Below are 13,358 nucleotides of genomic sequence, written 5' to 3'. Positions count from 1 at the left end.
GGGAACAGCACCAAAGGCAGAGGACGAGGAAATAATAATGCCGTTTACTCACCGGTAATACTCATTACTCCGAGTCCTGGTCTCCCCGTCCCATTCCTGACAAGTGAGCAACTAGTCTGCTCTACAGAAACCCCTACCTAGCTGAGCTGTTTGCACTTCCCCCTATGATGACGTCACCATCACGTGACTATAAAGGGGGAAGTGCATCCTATGATCATCCTGAAAATACCAAAGAAAACCAGAACGAAAAAACAGACAATCACCCAAAGAAAAAACCCAAACCAGGGAGGGAGGGAAGGGCTCAGGAATGGGACGGGCAGACCAGGACTCGGAGTAATGAGTATTACCGGTGAGTAACCAGGCATTACCTCCTCGTCCTGTCTCCCCGTCCCATTCCTGACAAGTGAGCCCATACACAAGCACACGGTGATTGTGAGAAAAAACAGACCAGAAAGTATGAGAAAAAACAGGTCCGTTTTAATCAATAGAAAACAGTACAGACTACAAATTATGTACAGAAGACAGGACACAAGCCCCAAAAGCAGCAGAGGCCGCCATCCCCAACTGAAGACGGTAATGTGCAACAAACGTATGGGGGGAAGCCCACGTGGCAGCATTGCAAATGTCTTTCAACAAGGCATCCTTGAAGATGGTCTAGTCGACCTACCCTGAACGGAAGAAGGCAGAGGACAGTGGGCAGAATCGTAAGCAGAAACCACAGCGCCCTACTCTACGGAAACCAGCTGTACACGCCAAGAGAGCCCTCAGTACATCCAACGAATGGAGGAGCACCTCCTCGGGAGAGGCAGGAGCCGGAAAAAACACCGGGAGCACAATATCCTCCTGATAGTGAAAGGAAGACACCACCTTAGGAAGAAAGAACTGACTCGGACGGAGAATGACCGTATCATCGCAAAAGCATAAGAAGGGGGGGAAGCCTTTAGCGCCCGAATCTCACCAACCCTCCACCCGGAAGTAATGGCCACCAGGAAAATAACCTTAGCAGAAAGGAATTTCAGGGCCAAGGAGTCCAAAGGCTCGAAAGGAGGACCCGTCAAGGCCCGGAGAACCAAGGGAAGATCCCAAGGGGGAACAGGAGAACGAGAGACAGGACGCTGAAGCAAGAAACTCAGCAGAAGGCGAGCCACCAACGGGGAGGCAGAGGAAACAGAAGAACCCCGGAAAGCAAGAATGGCAGCCCACTGGGCCCGTAGGGAAGAAACCACAAGCCCCAAGACGAAACCATCCTGCAAGAAGTCCAAAACCTTCACAACCTCACAGGAGGCAGAAGAGAGACCCCTCACAAGACACCAGGAGGAGAAATTCTTCCAGTGACGGTCATACGACTTCAAGGTGGAAGGACGCCGAGAAAGCTGGAGACAACGGGCAACCTCAACCGAGCAACCTAGACCCAGTAAACTCAACCTCTCAAGTGCCAAACCCCCAGCCGGAGGCGACGCAGGGAGGCAACCCCCAGAAGAGAGCCCGCAGCGGGGAGGGAGACAGGGGAAACCTCCAATGAGGGCAAACAGAAAAGGTCAGCAGAAGGGGGAACCAAGACTGCCGAGACCATTCCGGAACCACCAGGAGAACCTCCGCCCGATCCCAACGAATCTTCCGGAGGACCCTCGGAATTAAGGCAAACGGAGGGAAGGCAAACAGCAGACCCCTCAACCACGGAATCGAGAAAGCATCGGTAGTCCACGCCAACGGAGAGGGAACTATGCTGCAAAACCGAGGAAGAAGGGCGGACTCCTCTGAGGCAAACGGATCCAGCCAAGGAAGGCGGAACCGGAGGACAATCAGGTCGAACAGAACCGGGGACAGACAAAGGGACACCGAGGAGGGGAACACCCTGCTCAAAGAATCCGCAGGCCCATTCTCCTTCCCCGGAAGATAGACCGCCGTCAGAGACAAGAGATTCGACTCGGCCCAAAGGCCGATCTCCCGGGACAGGAGAAACAGAGCACGACACATGCCCCCCTGGTGATTCACATAAGAACGAACCACCTGATTGTCCGTCTGCACAGAGACCGCCCGACCCCCAAAGGAGAGGAGCGAACCAAAGAAGAGCCAACCAAACCGCCCTCAACTCCTTCCAGTTCGATGACAGGAGGGACTCGAAACTGGACCACCGACCCTGAGCCTTGGAGGAACCCAGAACGGCTCTCCACCCCAAAGCACTGGCATCCGTGGAAAACACGATCACAGACTGAGGAGGAAGGAGAGCGAACCCCCGGGAAAGAGACAGAGGGGACAACCACCACTGGAGATCCGCCCGAATCCCAGGAGTGACAGGGATCAGAGTCTCGTAGTCCAAGAGGCAGGAGCAGGATCCCAGTGCGACAGGACATGATGCAATAGGGGGTACAGATTGAGTCTGGACCAAGGAAGGAGATGCAGAGTGGAAGCCGTCTCCCCCTGACTCCGCAACCAGAGACGTGCAGACACCCGGGATTGGGACAGAAGCCAGGAAAGGTGACGAAACAAAGTCAACTGGCGCTCCTGCAAGAGAAAAACCATGTCCAAGTCCCTGCAGAAGAGAGCCCCCAGGAACTTTAGTGACTGGGAGGGCACCAGGGAGGACTTCCTGTGGTTGATAAGGAACCCAAAGGAACCGAGCAGAAGACACACCTGGTCCACATCCGACAGAGCCTGCGAAAAAGGAGAGACAATCAACCAGTCATCCAGATATGGAAAACCCAGAAGACCCCTGGAATGAAGAATACCCACCAGAGGGGCCAAGAGCTTGGTGAACACTCTGGGCGCCGAGGAAAGGCCGAAAGGGAGCGCCCGGAGCTGATAGTGAAGGGCCCCCACAGCAAATCCGAGAAAACGCTGGTCTTCCGGATGTATAGGGACGTGCAGATATGCATCCATGAGATCCAGGGACGCCAGGAAGCCCCCCGGCAGGACCAGAGGTAGGACGGACTGGAGTGTCACCATCTTGAACGGACGGTGGATAACGAAGCGATTGACCCGTTCCAGATCCAGAACAGGACGAAGATCCGAAGTGTCCTTCTTCGAGACAAGAAAGAGGATAGAATAGCAACCCTTGCCCCTCTCCTGAGGGGGGACCTCCACAACAGCCATCTTCTCCAACAGGAGCCGCACACCTGTCAACAAAGCATCTCTGCGCAGTGGAAGACGCGGCAGGGGAGTCTGCACAAAACCTGGAGGAGGAGGAGAGGAAAACTCTATCCGGCAACCTTCCGAAACAGTCTGAACCGCCCAGGCATCCGGAACCGACAACCACTGGGCGCGGAAGGACTGGAGGCGACCACCAACGGGCAAGGGCAGACGGTCATTGAGAGGAGGATGAAGCGGGGGCGGCAACACTGGCAGCGGCGCGGGGCTTGGTACTTCCAGGGGCCCCCCGGCCACGACCCCTGCCACGAAAGGGCTGAGAAGCGCCACGAGCAGGAGGCCCAAAAGCGTGACGGTAACCAAACCTACGACCCCGAGAAGGAGGGTGGACCCGGAGCCACCAGCTTGCGGTTCTCAGCAGACTGCTTGACCATACCCTCCAGCTGAGGACCGAACACCTTGGAACCTGCAAAGGGCAACTTAAGGAGGACCGACTTCTGTGAAGAGTCCGCCTTCCAGGAACGCATCCAAATATGACAACGGGCAGCGATGGAAGCACCAGAAGCAGCCGCCGCCGCCCCCAAATTGTCAAAGGAAATATCCGACAGGTATCGAACCTGTTGCTCCATCAAAGACAAAAGAGGCGTGGCATCCTCGCGGTCCTGCAGCAGAACCGACAGGGACTGGAAATCCTTAAGGAGCGACTGAACCATATAGTTTGAATAGGCAGTCGCACGGATGGAAAAATTGGAAGCAGCATAAGAACGCTTCACAGCACCTTCAACCCGCATATCCACAGCGTCCGCAGGAAGGGCGTCCTCAGAAACGACCAAACCCTGAGAAGAGAGGCCAGCCATCAGATTATCAACCTTCACAGCCTGAGGGAACTCAGCAGCAAAACCCTCCAGAGGGTAACGCCGAGACAGAAAACGAGGAAAAGCAGACTTGTCCACCTCCTGCCATTCGTGAGACAACACCTTGCGAATAGCACCGTGCAAAGGCAAAGAGTCCGGAGCAGGCTGGACATATAGCGTGAAGAAGTCATCCTCCAAAACATCAGCGGCAGGAGGAGAGAACCCCAAATTGGACCTAACATGTGCGAAAAGTTCAGTGAGCTCAGCACCCTGAACAAAACAACCACGCACACCCTCATCATCATCAGGACCCAAGTCATCTTCAGGGTCAGCCTGAGGATCCACAGAAACACGAGGCCTCTTGGGAGGAGGTCCAGCCGCATCCCTAGCCAGGAAAGCAGCAGCCACAGCCTCACTGACAAGGAGGCGCAGGGCATCCAGAGGAGCCGCAGAAGATGAAGCCTCAGCATCCATCATAGAAGCAGAAGATCAAACACCACACCAACAGGCAAAAACAAGGACAAAAAAAACACCCAAGAAGGACCCCATATATACAGGTCGAGGACCCGAACACCTGTGGTAGGAAAAGCAATGGGCCGGCATAAAAAGCCCAATCAGCAGCCAACACGCCCCCTAATGCACAACCCACCGGAGCGCCAGAACACCAACTCCCCAAAAGCCCCTGCCCGCTAAAGCAAGGTGAAAAAGGACCGGAGGAAACCCAGAAACGGCCGCTGGAGCAGGCCAAACAGAGCCCGGTGAGTGGCGGTGAGCAAATAGAGTAAAAACGGCCGCTAACGCGAGCCGCGTGTGAAAGTATAGCCCCAAACAGAGACGGCTGCTAACGAGAGCCACGTGCAAGAAAGAGCCCCCATAAAGGAGACAGCGCGGGGAAATGGCAGCGCTACAACAAAGGCGGCCGCTAGAGCACGCCGCCGTATCTAAAAAGTAAAACAGCAGGGAACTTACCCGGGACACCGGCAGCCCTCGAACAGCACAGCCAGGGACGCGGTCGTAGAAAAAAAAAAGAACAGGATGATCATTGGATGCACTTCCCCCTTTATAGTCACGTGATGGTGACGACATCATGGGGGAAGTGCAAACAGCTCAGCTAGGTAGGGGTTTCTGTAGAGCAGACTAGCTGCTCACTTGTCAGGAATGGGACGGGGAGACAGGACGAGGAGGTAATGCCAGATCCTCCGCCACCAATAAACAGTGACGTCTTGTCACTGCCCCCAGACCATATAACACCGGTCGGGGGAAGACTTCAACAGTTCCTGCCAGTCTGGGAAGGCATTACCACAGACAGGTGGGTGAGACAACTTATCCAATACGGCTATTGTCTAGAACTAACCTCCACTCCACCCAACATACCCCCAAGGCACAGTCCTATGTCCGCAGAGCACATGCACTTATTGCAGCAAGAAGTCATTTGCATGCTGCAAAAAGGGGCCATAGAACTCGTGCCTTTAGAACAACAGGGTACAAGGGTGTACTCACTGTACTTCTTAATCCCAAAGGAGGACGGGTCTCTCAGGCCCATTCTAGACCTCAGACCCCTGAACCAATACATCTTGTCAGAACATTTTCACATGCTCACTTTGCAGCAAGTTCTACCATTGCTCAGTCAGGGGGATTTCCTAGCAACCCTAGACCTGAAGGACGCATATTTCCACATTCAAATTCACCCAGGACACAGGAAATATCTCAGGTTCACCATAAACAAGGTCCTGCCTTTCGGGGTCACTACAGCCCCCAGAGTGTTTACCAAGTGCTTGGCGACAGTAGCTGCGCACCTTCGGAGACAACACATCCATGTCTATCCTTATCTGGACGACTGGCTTATCCAAGCAAAGTCAGCCCAGCAATGTGCCAGCCACATGTCCCGCACGATTCACCTCCTACACAGTCTAGGATTTTCACTGAATTACCCAAAATCTCATCTTCAACCCGCACATGTACAACAGTACCTAGGAGCGACAATAAGCACTCTGGCAGCAACAGCACAGCCAAACTCAGCAAGAATCAACAGCATGCAATTGCTGATTCAGAAATTCAAACCCCAACACTCGCTCCCAGCGCAAGTATTTATGCAGCTGATAGGCATGATGGCCTCCTGCATCTTCATAGTCCCTCACGCGAGGCTACACATGCGTCGGCTTCAGGAGTGCTTGGCACGACAGTGGAACCAGGCTCAGGGACATCTAAAAGACCTAGTGTTGGTGACTGGTCGTGCATACAACTCTCTGCATTGGTGGAACACACAAAACCTTTGCAGGGGACGACCGTTCCAAGAGCCTGTACCACAGATAGTGCTGACGACGGGCGCATCTCTCCAGGGCTGGGGAGCGCATGTCCTCCATTATACAGTGTAGGGACTATGGACGACGCAGCAGCAGAAGATGCACATCAACCTACTGGAACTGATGGCAATCTTCATGGCGATGAAGGCATTCAAATTGCATTTTTACAACAAAGTCGTGCTGATCTGGACGGACAACATGACTGCCATGTATTACATCCAGAAGCAGGGAGGGACACACTCTCCACAATTGTCACACCTAGCCCAGAGCATGTGGAAGTGGGCCATTCAAAGAAACATGTTCCTCATGGCGGAACACCTCCCAGGCAAGGACAACCAGATGGTGGACCTGCTCAGCAGGCACAGCCATCAGATGCACGAGTGGGAGATACATCCCTCGGTGCTACAACCGTATTTCCAGCAGTGGGGTCATCCAGAGATAGACCTATTCGCCACAAAGGAAAACGCAAAATGTCAAACCTTCGCCGCCAGGTTCCCACACTCGCAGTCTCAGGGCAATGCGATATGGATGAACTGGTCAGGCAGATTTGCGTACGCTTTTCCTCTAGCACCGCTCATACCGCTGGTGGCGCGCAAACTGCGGCAGCACTCAATGACACTCATCCTAGTTGCTCCAACATGGGCAAGGCAGGGATGGTACACCACGTTCCTAGAACTTTCAGTGGTGCCTCACCAACGACTGCGACTCACACCCAGTCTTCTCACTCAGAGCCGTGGAGACATTCAGCACCCAGATCATACAGTTGAGCCTTGCAATATGGCTCCTGAGGTCATAGAGTTTGGCTACCTCAACCTGCCCCCTGACTGTATGAACATTATCAATATCAATACAACCAGGGCATGCTATGCGGCAAAATGGAAGCGATTTGTCATTTATTGTTCCAATAATGACATAAATCCGCTAGATGCATCAACGCAAAACATTATATGTTATTTGTTGCATCTACACAGATGCAATCTGGTATATAGTTACATCAGGATACATTTGGCTGCAATGGCAGCTTATCTTCAAAACAGACAGCACCTTTCCCTTTTCAGAGTGCCAGCCGTTAAAGCTTTTATGGAGGGACTCAAAAGAGTAATTCCTCCCAGACACCCTCCTTCACCTGTCTGGAATCTAAACCTAGTTCTCACCAGACTGATGGGACCACCTTTTGAACCTCTTCACTCTTGTGAGATACAGTTTCTGACATGGAAAGTGGCCTTTCTAGTAGCGATCACATTGCTAAGAAGAGTTAGTGAGCTTCAAGCCCTAACTATTCAAGAGCCTTTCATACAGATTCATGCTAATAGGGTAGTGCTGCGTACCAACCCTGCGTACCAACACAGTTCCACAATAGAACTGCCAGTATTCTTCCCAAATCCAGATTCAGTGGCAGACCGAGCACTGCACACACCAGATGTTAAAAGAGCTCTCCTGTATTACATAGACAGGACAAAAGATTTTAGGAAAACTAAGCAACTGTTTGTTGCCTTCTCTCCACAACACAAAGGCAACCCCATTTCCAAATCAGGTATAGCCAGATGGATTGTTAAGTACATACAGATCTGTTATCAAAAGGCTAAACGCACATTAACAGTTCCCCCAAGAGCGCATTCCACAGGCAAGTTAGGGGCATCCATGGCTTTCCTAGGTAACATTCCTCTAGAGGACATATGTAGAGCAGCCACATGGACCACCATACATACATTTACTAAACACTACTGTGTGGATGTACACTCCAAACAGCAAGCTGCTGTAGGACAGGCTGTTCTCAGAACTCTTTTTCAGACTGCTGCAGCTGGCACGGGCAACCACCGCTAAGGAGGAAACTGCTATTTATTCTATGCACAGATATGAATTCAGCAGCCCACATGCCTCGAACGGAATATGCGACTTACCAGTATGCATCTGTTCTTGGTATGTAGGGCTGCTGACATTCATATTGCCCGCCCTCCTCCCCGGTGCCTGTCGCAGCTGTAGCACTCCGAATTATACTCAGGCATGGTCATCACTTACTGTATTATACTCCATCTCTGCCACAATGGCGAAAAACAATCTGAGGATGGAGTGATGCCCATGCGCACTGTAGTCCAGGGGAGGTTCCACCTATCTTGTGATACTTCGAAGACTCTTCCGGGACAACAATGTGCAATCATCCGGACCCAACACTAGGCGGTGATCTATGCACAGATATGAATGTCAGCAGCCCTTCATGCCAAGAACAGATGTATACTGGTAAGTAGCATATTCCCTCTCCTGGAACGTTAATGGGCTTCGGTGTCCCAGGAGATGAAGCCTGATCCTGAAGTATTTAGAACAATCCCCGGCCAAAATAATTCTCCCTCAAGAAACTCATTTAAGTTTTAGTGAGAGTAACGAGATCCTCGGGAAGCTCAGATGGATAGGAGCATTTTGCTGTTCTGGGCAGTCGGTGGCAAATAAGGGGGTTGCAATTTTGATAAAGACGGGGATAGGAGGCTCCATTAAGTCAATATTAACTGACCAGTCAGGAAGGTGGGTTTTGGCGCAGGCTGACTTTGGAGGAAGTGAACAGGTAATTGTCTCTTACTACGGGCCGAATATAGATGACCCCACACATCTACTTAAAGTACAATCCAACTTGGTGAAGGTCACTTCATCTGTTTCATAGGGGGGGACTTCAATGTCCTGCTCGATCCTCGACAAGATCGCTCTAACCATTCCCAGCATGTTGCTGCGTTGCGATCTCGTCGCGCTATGGTCAATATGATCGATGAGCTGGGCCTAATAGATGCCTGGAAGGTTAAGGGGGGGACAGCACCTGGTTTTACTTATTATAGTAAAAAACATGGCCATGGATCAAGACTGTACTACATTCTGGTGGATAGGTCATGTCTAGAGGCCCTGGTGGATATATAAATACTCCCTACTATTATGTCTGATCATGCCCCCATCATGTTCTCGGTCCCGATAGGCAGTGCCAAGGACATAACATCACCTAGGTGGACCTTAAAAAGGGCGGCACTAAATAATCAGGAGATAACCACTGCGGCCAGAATATCTATAGATAATAATTTTTGTGACAATATCGGCTTTGCACATCCCGAATTTATCTGGGATGCTTGGAAAGACCATACTAGAGGTCATCTACATAGTTTGATCTGTTTGAAAAATAGGAAGGAGGTGAGGAAATTTAAAACTCTGGAAAACAAAATAGCCTCGTTAGAGAATGTAAGACTGGGAGCTCTCCCACATAATTTAGCACAGGTTTTAGAGGAGTTGGAACTCCTCCGTTCGGAATACAGAGGGCTGTTAGATTTAAAAATTAAGGCCCAATAGGATGTACACGCCATGGAAAATTATGAATATGGAGAAAGAGCTGGGGCAATTTTGGCTAGTAAGATCAAAGCCGACCGAGTGAGGAACAATATAAACAGGCTAATGCTCGATGACCAGGGAACCATATCCTGTCACCAGGAGGATATGGAGGATATGGAAAGCACTTGCTTTGTATGTTCTCTAAACTCTGAGGAAGAATCGTCTCCAAGCCCTGAGAACTCCTTACGGTGGTTAGAGAGCAAGGCTCTACCCAGCTTGACGGATGAAGGTCTAGCTATGGTCAATAGCCCCTTCATGGAAGAAGAAATCAGAGCTAACATTAAAAAAATAACAAAGCGGCGGGGCCGGACGCTCTTCCCGGTGAAGTATATAAAGTCTTCCAGGATATCTTGCGGCCAAGGCTATGTGAGTTGTTCAACTATGTCTATAGCTCGGAGGGTAGGGCACCAGCATCCTGGAAGGAGTCCATAATTGTTCTTATGTTGAAGCCGGGGAAAGACCCCCTTAAGGCAGATTCTTTTAGGCCTATTTCCCTGCTAAACGCTGACTATAAAATCTTCACTAGTGTTTTGGCAGGGAGATTGGCTAAATTGGCCCCACAACTTATTAGCCCAGAAAGGTTTTGTACCTGGAAGGTATATTCTGGAGTTGACCCTGCAGTTGATAGGCAGTAAAGATTTAGTTGTGGCACGGTCGAGCCCTTGGCGGTTGCTGCCTATGACACGACAAAGTCCTTCGACCGCGTCAACTGGGGATTTTTGTGGAACGTAACTGAGCATTATGGGCTTCAGCAGAATTTTTCTTCAAACATTGAGAGGGTGCTATGAGGGGGCCTCTGCTGTATTATTATTGAATGGCGTTTATTTTGACATCACGCTTCAGCATAAAGAGGGGAACCAGGCAGGGGTGCCCCATCTCGCCCCTCCTGTTTGACCTCTACATCGAGCCTTTGGCTCAGGCATTAAGGATCGATGACTCAATTACACCTTTTAGAGACAAGGATTATAGCTGGGAGCTGGTTCTATATGCCGTTGATTTGCTGGTCTCTACCAGCAATCCGGTTGAGGTGTTCCCTAGAGTCGAGGAGATAATGACCGAGTTTGGCCTACACTCGGGTTACCGAATTAATAACTTGAAAACCGAAATAATGTGCTGGGGGGTTGACAATTGGGAGGGAGGTCGAAGTAGCCATTTCAGATATCTGGGCATAATATTAACATCAGATCTCAACAATATAGTCCAAATCAATATAAAGAAGGTAGCCAAGGACATCGATCACCTCATTTCGAGATGGCAGAACCTCCCCCGACCATATATGGCCACATCAAACTGGTCAAGATTGTAATTTTGCCTAAATTGACATACCTGTTCAATTCGATACCCCTGATCTTTCCTGATAAAATCTTGGGGAGAATCCAGGGGAAAATCTGTAGTTTTATTTGGGCTAATATAAACTCTAAGTTATCATGGAAAAAGTTGAAAAAAAGATTGTTAAAAGGGGGACTTGCTTTGCGGATGTTCTTTGGTATGCCCTATCTTTTCAGCTGAAAAACATTCGAAGCCTTCTTACGAGTCCCGATGATTCTAACTGGGGTTGGATTTTGAATATAATGGTGGATCAAGAGGGAGGCGGGTCTGGGTTTTTGTATAAATTTGGTGCAGCAAAGTTTTACAAAAAGGTACGCCTCAATGTATTAAAACTAGCCCTTTTTGTTTGGAATAGAGTTAAAGTAAGGTGGGGCATGAAATACTACTCTGATTTTGCCCTAATCTGGGAATCTCCGGGTCTGCCATCATGCCTTAGGGACATCCTGTCCCTCCCCATAAGGAGAGCAGGACTAACAATCTGGTCGGACCTAGTAAAATCAGGAGGAGTCCTCCCGTGGGAGGTTTTGAGATCTTAGATTGGGGACTCCTTCTCCAGATTTAAATACATCCAACTCTGTTCCTGGTTTTTCGCCGAGAAGGAGAACATCGGCGGTAACTGGGATATTGAGTGTGCTCTCCAACCCCCAGGTGCTAGGAAGAGGGAAGTTGGATTATGGTATAGAAAAATGCTGGAGGCAGAAGAGCTACAGTCACCCCCACTATATCATGCCTGGAGCTCTTCTGGGCTCGAGGCTGTCTCAGCTACCTTGTATGATACATCTCTTCAATTTCTATACAAATACGTTAGGTCTGCCTCTCTTAAAAAGATTCATTTCTACACCATAAACAGGCTATACTACACCCCCCAAAAAATTGCGAAATTTGTGAGCCCGTCTCCTCCTTGCCCTAGATGTGGACTAGCTGAGGCAGACGATATTCATGTTTTTTATGACTGTCCTGTAGTGGGTCCTTTTTGGGTTACAGTGGAGAAGGCTATGGAGAGTATCTTTAAAGCTAAACTGAGCCTAAGCACAGTTAGTTATGTTTGGTTTGGATGCTGACCTTATTAGCGGGTTAAGGGGGACACAAGTCGCTTTATTTTTTTGTTTGATTTTAATTGCCCGAAGAGAGATCTGTAAGCTCTGGTAGGATACAAGCCCTCCTTTTTATGAAAACTGACTTCGAGCAACATGGAGAATTGCACAGATAGAATCTGTTATTGCACATAAAGTAAATATCACTGTTAGGGAACCTTTTATAGAATGGGGAACAGAAATGAGGTTGGTTTCAAGTCCTGAAAGGTCCTGTGATCACACCATGCCTCGGTATAAAGGGGCAGGCCGGGTTGGCCCCAGGAAAAAGCAAGAACCTCAGGCTGGGGCACTCAGGACGGATTGGGGCTGTAAGGGTTTATTTGCACTCGCTAGTGGTGAAATGAGGACCAAAAAAAAAAATATGTGCAATAGTTTCTATACTGGAAACACATAAACAGCAAAGGAAATGAACCTGCATTAATTTGCTCTAAGATCCCGCAAATTGGATTTGTGGGACAGAGAGTCGCTGAAATCTTAGAAAACTATTTTTTACAGATGGATTTAGTAGAGAGTTCAAATACGGTTGTCTCCTTGAAGTACAAGTATCCTGTAGGTAACCACTATTTTTATATTCCAAAGACATGCCATAAACATATTTGAATTGAGCTGTATGTAGCGATTGGTTCATTACTAATTTATATTCCGTTCATGTTAAGGAGAGAGATTGTGGGTACTAAAGCATATTCTTGTAGCATTCCCTATAAGTAACAAAGTGAAAAGAGATCCTTTTTCCATGGTGGAAATATTTACCTCCTTTGTCATTAGGGTTTTAAGAGATTTGCTTTGTGATAGAAAGCAATCACATATATAGATCAAAAACATTTTATTATTCTTTGTGGTAAAGCTTATCTTGTCTTTGTCTTGTATGAAGTGTTGATTGTCTACGGTGTAATATTCATCTTACACAGCTAATCAAAATGTTACCTAGTTCAGCAGTACCTCAGTATGCATAATTAATCTGCCACAGGTTAATATGGAAACTAATTTAGCATTTAGTGCAGTGATTGTAGGACCTATGGTGCTTCCTCCATAATTTGTATGCAAAACGTTGGATCGCACTTGTTGTTTTTGGTACATTTGTTGGCCTGTTTGGTGATATGTTGGGACCTATTGAAAATGTCCTGCAGTTCAATGCCAAGATACGAGTAATTCTTCATAAGGTCAATTTTATGCTGCTCAATCATCTATTAAAAACTGGATTGTGAGTTTAAAAAACACGTTTTGTTATTTTATAGTTCGTTTTCAATTTATTTTTAGGAGTTTACCCTTAAAGATAATTAACTTGCGTTGAAGAACCTTACGACCCTTTGAGAATAACACCAAGTCATCCT

The 13,358-nt window shown here is 48.9% G+C and overlaps 1 protein-coding gene across 8 annotated transcripts in view; it reads left to right on the top strand.

Moving 5' to 3' along the window:
- ARNT2 (aryl hydrocarbon receptor nuclear translocator 2) overlaps positions 1–13,358 on the top strand; it is a 916,564-nt gene that overhangs the window by 560,192 nt on the left and 343,014 nt on the right. The window lies entirely within an intron of this gene.

This window comes from Lissotriton vulgaris, chromosome 2_1, assembly GCF_964263255.1.
Source record: "Lissotriton vulgaris chromosome 2_1, aLisVul1.2, whole genome shotgun sequence".
NCBI lineage: Eukaryota > Metazoa > Chordata > Amphibia > Caudata > Salamandridae > Lissotriton > Lissotriton vulgaris.
The sequence above is the reverse complement of the archived record's forward strand: the minus strand, read 5'-3'. Positions and strand labels throughout refer to the sequence as shown.